Source organism: Lactuca serriola, chromosome 5 (genome assembly GCF_051521515.1).
Source record: "Lactuca serriola cultivar US96UC23 chromosome 5, Lser_US96UC23_V15, whole genome shotgun sequence".
NCBI classification, from domain to species: Eukaryota; Viridiplantae; Streptophyta; class Magnoliopsida; order Asterales; family Asteraceae; genus Lactuca; species Lactuca serriola.
Genome location: NC_136412.1, coordinates 174,486,125 through 174,495,698, shown reverse-complemented (window position 1 = coordinate 174,495,698; position 9,574 = coordinate 174,486,125). Strand labels below are relative to the sequence as shown.

The 9,574-nt window shown below is 36.2% G+C and overlaps 1 long non-coding RNA gene across 1 annotated transcript; it reads left to right on the top strand.

Annotated features, from left to right (window-relative positions):
• Positions 1-6,853: 6,853 nt before the first annotated feature.
• LOC145051335 (uncharacterized) lies at positions 6,854-8,589 on the top strand. Its single transcript, XR_013683549.1, has 3 exons — positions 6,854-6,926; positions 7,073-7,172; positions 8,063-8,589. It is a non-coding gene; the product is annotated as an uncharacterized LOC145051335 (long non-coding RNA).
• The last annotated feature ends 985 nt before the right edge of the window (positions 8,590-9,574 follow it).

Genomic DNA, 9,574 nt, shown 5'->3' with positions numbered 1-9,574 from the left:
TTATCACATTATGTATTAAGAATTAATGAATAAGAACTTAATGGAGTTAGATAGTGGATTTTACCTGAAGTAGAGCCATACTTCTTGACTCTCCCATCTCTTAGATTCTTCAGGTCCTCTGGGAAGCTTCGTATCCAACGCCCCTTTTCTTGGCAGAAAAAACAGGTGGCTTCTCCTGGAGCGACCATGGAAGCATGGTTGGTTGAATTACCAGACAAATATGCTCCATTACTTTGCCAAATCATTTTTTATTCAGCAGTAATAAGCATGTAAGTTAGGTGAAAGAGTGTCGCGTCAAGATCCATCATATAATACTCTCTTATGAGCTTATCATATGATTTAGGGAGTGACTGAAGAACCCACTCTACAACCAACTTCTTTGGAAAAGATGCACCTAACATTTTCAACCTATCGATGTGTGATTTTATCCTTAGGACGTGAGCACACACGGATTTTACATCTTCATGTTTCATTGCCAACATGGCTTGAGTGATTTTGAACTTTTCAATTCTTCGATCTTGTGGGTCTGGGAGAACAACAGGAGGAGGTGGAGGAAGTGAAACCAAGCTAGTCCATAATGCAGGGATCGATCTTTCACCTTCACTATGTAACAGACTTTCACTTTGAGCAGGAAAACCTTTTCCATGGGATTCGGGAAGACCACGGTTAGATTCATACATCTACAAAACAGGAGAAAAATCAAGTTAGTTGATTGATTGAGTCCTTAATAAATCATCCAAATGAGATATTAAGGCTAGGACCCAACATAATACTCTATAACTTGGGAGAGGGATGCCGTAACCCAAATTGCAGAACCTTTGAAGGTAAGTGAATGACGATTCACTAATTTTCCACCATGAAAAACGAAAAAGATATTAGGTTTTAAATGTAATGAAAAACTCTTAGATCCTTTGAGATTCATTGAACTTTTCAATGACATGTTTAAATCTCGATATGCCCCTCGATTTGCGACTAGGATGCCGAGGATCACAAAACAGGGTGTGAATAACCATGCAAACTCACATGGTGCCCCCAATGTTACAATCACATATTCGATGTGTCGGTTAACCACACACGCTCCACCGAATTATGAAAAACATTGAGTCACCCTTTTCTACCTTTGCTTAGAACCATTTAGTGTGCCGGTTAACCACACACGCTCCACTAACGTCTTCGCAAGGGTACAAAGTGTAATTTCATGGAATTGCATCAAATTCACTTTTGCCTAAAGTAACTAAGATTGAGAATTTTGTAAAAACATTTAGTTACTTTATACTTCATTATACTTTTAATGGAAAGGGGTTGCCCTATCCTACTCGTTCGGATAACGACCCTCCACCAATCAAGGAAGCGGTGGGTGAGAGTGGACACCCATTAAACGGCCATTTTATAGGCCATAACCTTATACCCCCTTATAGATCGGCTTCGTGAATGAGGCCTACTAACGGTAAGACTAGCAGTTTAAGTTATAAATATATAATATTAGACTTTTAATGTTATATATAGTATAGGGTGTATTTTACACTTTTAAAATACTAGGTGGTCTAATTTAATAAATTACACTTTTAATTTAATTAAATATAAACCATATCACTATGGATTTATTAACTCTCTTTTAATTATACACTTAATTAGTTTAATAAAACCATAAGAGTACAATTTGAACTTTTTAAAAATTAGGGTTTTAGAATTTAACACTTTAAAATTAAACTTTTAATTAAAATTTAAATTCCAAAACTTGAGGGCAAGTTTTGAAACATTTCAAATCATTAAGGTTTAGAATTTAAATATTTCAAAATTAAACTTTTTAATCAAAAATTTAAATTCCAAAACTTGAGGGCAAGTTTTGAAACCTTTGAAAACTATTAGATCAAAATACAAATAAGGCAATTAAGCAATTAATTGGTGATTATCTAATTATGACCTAATTCAATTTCATGCAAATATAATGATCAGATAATCCAAAAAATTAACATTTATCATATAAGGAAGTAAATATTCAATTGATTTGGAATTATCTTTTGACTTGGAAAGGATAATCATATAACAGTAATAAAATTCGGATTTTATCAGTCAAAAATGATTTAGGTAATTATCCTTAAGCAAAACAACAAGAAATCCCGAAAATCTCTCTGTCTGACAGCAAAACTCGTCGAGTTCACATGGGAACTCACCGAGTTCATGCTACTCGACAAGTTCACTTTGGGACTCGACGAGTTTCTCAGTCAGAGGAGCAAAAAATCGATTTTCTAAGCATGAATGAAACACAAAGCATCAATACAATAGAAACCAATCATGGCTCTGATACTACCGATGGGTTTTAGCCATAAGAACATCCTATGTGCTCATGCAAACCGTAATGCTTGGATCTAGGTTTCTCTATTGTACATGCATTCATACAAGACTTTAAACCCTATATCTGGCATGTGATAATCGATATTAACATAAGAATGGGGTTTAGATCTTACCTTAATTGTTATGTAGCAATAACAATCACAAATCCTCCTTGTAATTGGCTTCTGAAAGCTTAGTGTCACAAATGTCACACCTCTAATGGCTCACAAACACCAAGAGTAAGAGGATGACTTAGGAATCAGTTAGCCACGTTTTTAGTGCCCTAGGGGTCCTTAAATAGTGAGGCTATTAAGGTTGTCTAACAAAGAAACCCTAATTTGACTGCTTAGGCCCTAAGCAGCCCATAGACTCCCTCTTTAGAAGCCTTGGATGATTTCTAATGGGTTTCCCCATAGAATTCGTCCACCCCTCTAATATGGAGTCCATTAGCCCAATATTCAACTATCACACAATTGATAGTTCTAGTCCCTTAAGTTTAATTAATCCCTTTTAGCCACAAAATTAATTCTTAATTAATTATTGACTAATATTAATTAAACAATATGATTTCTCCTTTAATATATTATTCTCATAATATATTAATAAGTCATAATTAATCCTCTCTCTCTCTCTATAATTCATCCTATCAAGTTGCTTTGGTAAAGGCAACCCAAAAGGACCATACACCATCGGGTCAAGTACATACCAAAATAGTTATGGACTTAGACACTAATCCAACAACTACCTACTATAGTTACTACAACATTCGTGTTTGTGTGTATTGGTTGCTTTACAGAAAATTGAAGATAATCATAAAGAACACTAGGTGTTTGATAAAATGCCTGAAAAAGAAAAGATTTTTTCGAGGGAAAATGGGGTATGGAGGTTCCAAATCAACTTCATCTGATGACTTTACAAATAGCGTTGGTTCCAAATGGAGGGAAGAAAAGAATGTAGTAGCCTTGTTGTTGCTGCCGAGTGTGTCACAAACTAAGGAAAATAGATTTAGAGCAAAACTTGAAAGGTATTTTCCAAATTTGATGTAACACCCTGTTTATTTATTTAATAAATAAATTAATTAATGAACGAATAGTAGCCCTAAAATAAATAATTACATGTAAAAGGATGGTCTCCCAGAGCTAATTGTCATAGTCTGGAAGTTAAGGGTTAAAAGTGTAGTTCCGGACTGATTTTGTAAGTATTTATGAAGGCGGGGACTAAATGGTAAACTCTGAACCTTAATTGAAAAGAATTTGTCAAGCAAGGGGCTGTTTTGTAAATCTCAGACTTAATTACTAAAGATTTTCAGGGATAGTGTTTAAAAGGTAAATATGGGATTTACTTTGTAATAATTTATGGGAATAGGGGCTAAAGGGGTAAATGTCGGACTTGAGTTGAAGAAGATTCTATGGGGATGGGCCAATTGTGTCATTATGGCAAAAAGTTTAAGAGGTATCGGGTATTTAAGGCATATGAAACCCTAACCCTAGAAGACTATTCCCAGCCGCCACCTTATACCTCCCACCTCCGGCGCCACCTCATTCTCATTCTCCCCAGCCGCCGCCGGATGTCTCTCTCGTTTTCCGACTAGATGGAGTCCCGAACGCCGCCGCCTTCTGCATCACCATCGAGATGCCATCATAGCTTGGCTGCCGGCGAAGACACGTCTCACTACTATCTCATTGCCGCCTCCTCGCCACCACCGAAGAATCACCGGAGCAACCATCATCCTGGTTCCGTCGTCGGCGAAGACGAAGGGTCACGAGGTGATCGTAAATCGTTGTTCATGGGTGTTGTTGTTTTTTGTGGTTAGGTCGCACGCATCCTCTTCTCATTCTTCTGTTGCTCCGTTTTAGCTCGAGTCTGCCACCGTCACGCTGTTGCTACCTCCGACCATCGCTTGTCACCGTGATGGCGGTTGCGATAGCGTTTCCTTATTTTGTATGAGCTACGTACTGTTTCAGAATCATTCATGTCGGGGGTTGTGGGTGTCATCCTGTGAGTTTAGTGTGTTTTGTGTGGTTTGGTTTGGCCGGAAAATCGAGGAAGGGCCACCACTACCACTGTGAGGTGGCGGCTGCCACCATCTACCACCACCAGCCACCATAAGGTGGATGTGTGTGTTTATTTTGTTTAGTTTGTGTGTTTATTTTGAGTTTTAGCATTGTAAAGTGTAAAATTACAATTTGGATAATGAAAAGAAACTGAAAACCACCACCGTAGGGTGGTGGCTGTCGCCTCTTGCCGCTACCAACCGCCGTGTCGGGTGGTGGTGTGCTTTGCCTCGTTGTGTTGATTCGTTTGGGGTGCTTGAAACCCTAATGGGCCCAAAGAAACCCTAATGGGCACAAAGAATCCCTAATGGGCTTAGTGAAACCCTAATGGGCCTAGTGAAATCATAATGGGCCTAATGAACCCTAATTGGTTAAAGGACGTAGCTATTGGGCTAATATGGATTGGAAACCCTAATTAGGGTTTAGAAAACCCTAATATTGGATTTATGGGCTTGGACCTATCGGGACCCACATTTGGGCCATTGGAATGGAATTGTGTATTAAGCCCAGTTATACCATATGATTTATTTAGAAGAGTGATGGACTTAATGGATTAAGTCCTTAATGGGTTAAATGAGAAACACTTAACCCTAATTGTCATTTTATGTGAAATCCTAATTTCTCTTGGGTTTATTGTTGGGCCTTTCTATTGGTCCTTGATGATTGGGTTATTAATGGGTCATCCAAGGTCAAGCAATTGGACCTTGGATGGACCCAATTTGGAAAATTAGGCCATGGATGGACCATAGTTTGGGCCTTAATGACTATATAATGTTGGGCCTTAGAATAGGACCATGTAAGGGGCTTGGGCTCAATTTGAAAAATTGGGCCATATGTTGGGCTTTGATTTCTAGTTGACCTTGGGCCTGTGGATTGGGCATTGGGCTTGAATAAAGCCAACCTTGGGGGTAATGTAGTAATTATCCAAGTATGTATTTATGGTTATGTGTTGGGACCTAATTATTAATTGGGTGTTATTTTGGTGTTGACAGTTCGGGAATCTGTCATCCAGCAGTTGGGGTTGAGTCTGCGGGACTTCAACAGTGTGGGCTTGAGTTTGCGGGACTTCAACAGTGTGAGGTGAGTTACCTTCCAGTAGGGGTGGGTCTAAGGCTACAATGTCGACCCACCAAGAGGAGATGTTGATAGATGATTGTCTTTATGATAATTATCTAGGTTTGCTACTACCTGATATGTTTGTATGCTAGCATGATATGTTATATGTGATAGTGGTAGTAGGAGGGGAATAATCCCCAAGTTCGGTTGTTAGGACCGAAGGGTAGGTCAGACACCCCAGATATGCATGACAACATGATTATGTTATGATATGTGTGGTAGTAGTAGTAGGGGTGGAATAGTCCCCAAGTTCGGTTGTTAGGACCGAATGGTAGGTCGGGCACCCCAAATATGCCTGACAATATGATTATGTTATGATGTGTGTGGTAGTAGTAGTAGTAGTAGGGGGTGAAATAGTCCCCAGAGTTCGGTTGTTAGGACCGACGGGTAGGTCAGCACCCCAGAATGGCTTGACACAGGTAGGTCAGCACCCCATAATGGCTTGATACGGGTATGTCAGCACCCCATAATGGCTTGACATGGGTAGGTCGGTACCCCAGAATGGCCAGACCGGGTAGGTCGGGCACCCCATAATTGCCCGACAGTATGTATGCTATGTGATTGTATAGTATGTGGTATGATGGGGGAACTCACTAAGCTTCGTGCTTATGGTTTACAATACTTTTGGTTTCAGGTGCTTTGTTTTCAAAGGAAAGGAGTCGGCTCGATCGCAGCGCATCACACTATGTTTTCCGCATATGAGATCTTGGGGATCACACTGTGATATTATTCTATGATACATGATTTGATTATTGACACTTTGGTTTTGACATGGGACATTATTATTGAAGATTTTATTACATATGGTTTGATAATAACTTATTTAAAAATGAAATTTTTGGCCTTGAATTTTGGGATGTTACATCTAAGTTCAAATTCATAAAAAGAAAAGTAAATAGATACATGCTTATTGCTTTTGAGTTGAATGCATGAGATAAGTTTGGAAATTAGTAAATTCAAGTTAAGAGTTATTAGAATAATAAATAATGCCTTATATACAAGTTAGAGTCACAGGAGAATTTGCTGCTTGTAATTTGATAGTGGAAGATTTTAACAACTTTGGCTTTTCTGTCTTTGTCTAACAGGGAACCAAAAGTTGAAGTTACTTGGCTTAGTCTCAATACAAAATGGAATTGAGTTGGAACTTATTAAATACCATTAATTAGGAGCAAATAGAGATATAATGAATATAGTAGACACACTAAGTTTAATCTGTTGCTCAGGTTCTATTAATTTTCAACTTCTATTAATTGAATTGATGTATTTTCTGAAATTTCTAGAAATTGCATGCCTTTTTACTTTTTAGTTACTTTATGAGGCAGTCACTAAAACATTGTTGGATAGAATGTCCAAAGAGAAGTGCATCTTCAACACCGTTTTGAGCCTTACTTACTCAACATCTCACACTTCAAGTTCAATCAGGTAATGACAACGACCATAATTGATATATTTTTTAGACTTTAATGCATTAACAAAAATTTTAGTTTGTATAGATTTAGAAAATTTCAGATTCCTTAACGCTTTTCTTGATATAAAAAATTTATTTTTGTTGGTCTATTGTTATAAAGATTGGGGTTCCATTTGGAGGCAAAACATTGACAGTGGATGTTAATCATAATAATATGAAGAGGCGAGTGGTGGAAAAAGACCGACTGTGCAGCTTGGCAGGTAAGTTTATTGATAAGCTATTTGCTTTTTTAACAAGAAATTTGTTGTTTGAATGATAATATTTTCAGAATTAGTCCCCCCTCTGATTAACTAGAGAAGATGCAGGTATCAATTTTTTTTGGTACATCAAAGACTTCATGAATCAATAACTATAGGGAGGGTATGGTAAGAAATTCTCTTTCATTTATAAGAATGATTCTATTGATAGCCCTCCCTATAGGTATTGATTCATGAAGGAAATGGGTAAAAAGTAAATTACTTACAGTTTATTAAATTAGTTCCAGTAATCAATTTCTCCTTATGATCGACTTTTTTAACCTTCAATAACCCTAAAAGAACTTAGAATCCAAGAAAATCCAATTATAGATGCTCTTGTAGCAAGACCCTAAACGTATTTTATTATGAGATGAGGAAATTAAAAAAAAAAATATTTATTAATCATCATTGTGTTATAAATGAGATTTCATGCTTACTCTTACAGATTTCAAATAAAAAATAATTTCTAGGTTGATAGACTTTCAAAACAGCTACAACCTGCCCTTTTGATCATGGATAAAATTAATATTTAAAAGTTACGTAAAAAGAAACTTCAGTTTTTCGAACAACACCACCAGGTTGAAATGACTTCTCCGACTCTAATACAGTATTGTAATTTAAAAATAATATAATAAAAAGAAAAAGAAAAAGTAAAAAACAAATTGACAACTTGCTTGAGGAAACTTTAACAACTCTAGAGCATATCTTAAAACAGTTTTTTTAAAGGGGCCTTTCATTAGAATTTTTATAGAAATTGAAGTAAAAATATCTACATTTTTATAAAAAAAACAAGTCGCCATTATTGAATACTGCTTTATTAAAAAAAAAATCGTATTATTTGTTTTATATTATAGACATGGCAGAAGTTGCTCAAGGCCTTCAGTCCAATCTCGCTCTTGCCGCAGTCGACAGAATCAAAACCAACGTTACAGCCAAAGCCACATGTAGCATCTTTAATAGAATTGTTGAATTTAAATTCAATGGAATTGTATTTTTAGTTCTTCATTGTTTGTATCATATAGGTTTTCATATTGTAAAATAAAGTTTTTTTTTATCACTTTTGTTTAATCAAACCAATTTTATATGATTCATGAGTTACAGATTTTTACTTATGAGACTTTTTTTATTGGAAAAGGTTTTTAACTACCGGGCAACATGAGGCTTTTAGATGCAGCAAAACATAACATGGTGGTGATGACATGGGGATGGTGTAAAGCTAGTGGAGATGAGGTCTGTTAACTGTTATTTAATACATTACTTCCTCGAGACCCAAAAATGCAAGTTAGGCCATAGGTGCAAATTCAATCACCCAAAAGATAAAGTTGCTCTTTTTGTGAATTTCAATGTTTCACTACACTATGTCATGTGACTTTGATTTCCATTCATGGCGCCATAGAAAGTAAACAAGATTTTTCCATAATGTTTGTTTGCATTAACCGAACCATGTATTTATCAAATTTATTGGTTTGGCTTTCTTTAATGTCCAAAATATCCGTGGGGAATATGAAAGTTGATTGATCAGGTTTTATGTTAGGTTTGGCTTTTGTTTTCATCACCAAAATGTCCTCTTGGACGACGTGTCCATGGAAAACAATATGACATTCATGATCGGTTTGATGATTAGATGAAGCTTCCATTTCAATAAATAAATCAATAAACTATGTACCCTAATTTCCTTTTGATAAAAGTTTAATCTAAATCCGACCCCGCAATGCGGTTGTTATTATTATTATTATTGTTAAAAATATATTTTTTTGAATTTCAAGACAATTTTGTTTTTTTTTTTAATTCGGACTATTACTATGTAAATTACGTGTTGGACCATCCATGCATAATTTTTTTTGGATTATCCTTATGTTATTTTATTTCATTCTGACTATCTTTGCGTTGCTTTTTCTCCAGTCAGATTATCTCATTTTATTTTTTTGTACAGACTATTATTGTGTTATTTTTTGGGCAAATATCATATTAACCCATTAAACTTGTTATTTTTGGTTTAAAAGGTCACTCAATTGTTTTTTTGTTACATAATGGTAATAAAGTCATGTATGACCGTTTTAAAATATCATTTAACCCTTTACATTAGGTTAGCGGTGATGTAGACTTACATGTAGGATACTACAGTCCAATTGGAGGCTTACGAGTCATGAACAGTACAAGCCTTGGGGAACAAGGGTTCTTACCTGGCTTGTGGTCCCCTTATATAAACTCGTATTCCCTTTTAGGTTAAACATTCTCAGTTTGTTACCCTTACAGAGCATCAGTTGTATACCCTTTATCTTCCTCCCCCCTTTATAAATTCCATCCCTACCAATGAGGCAATGATCATGGCTTCAACATGTAGCTTTTCGTACGGAGGATTCCAT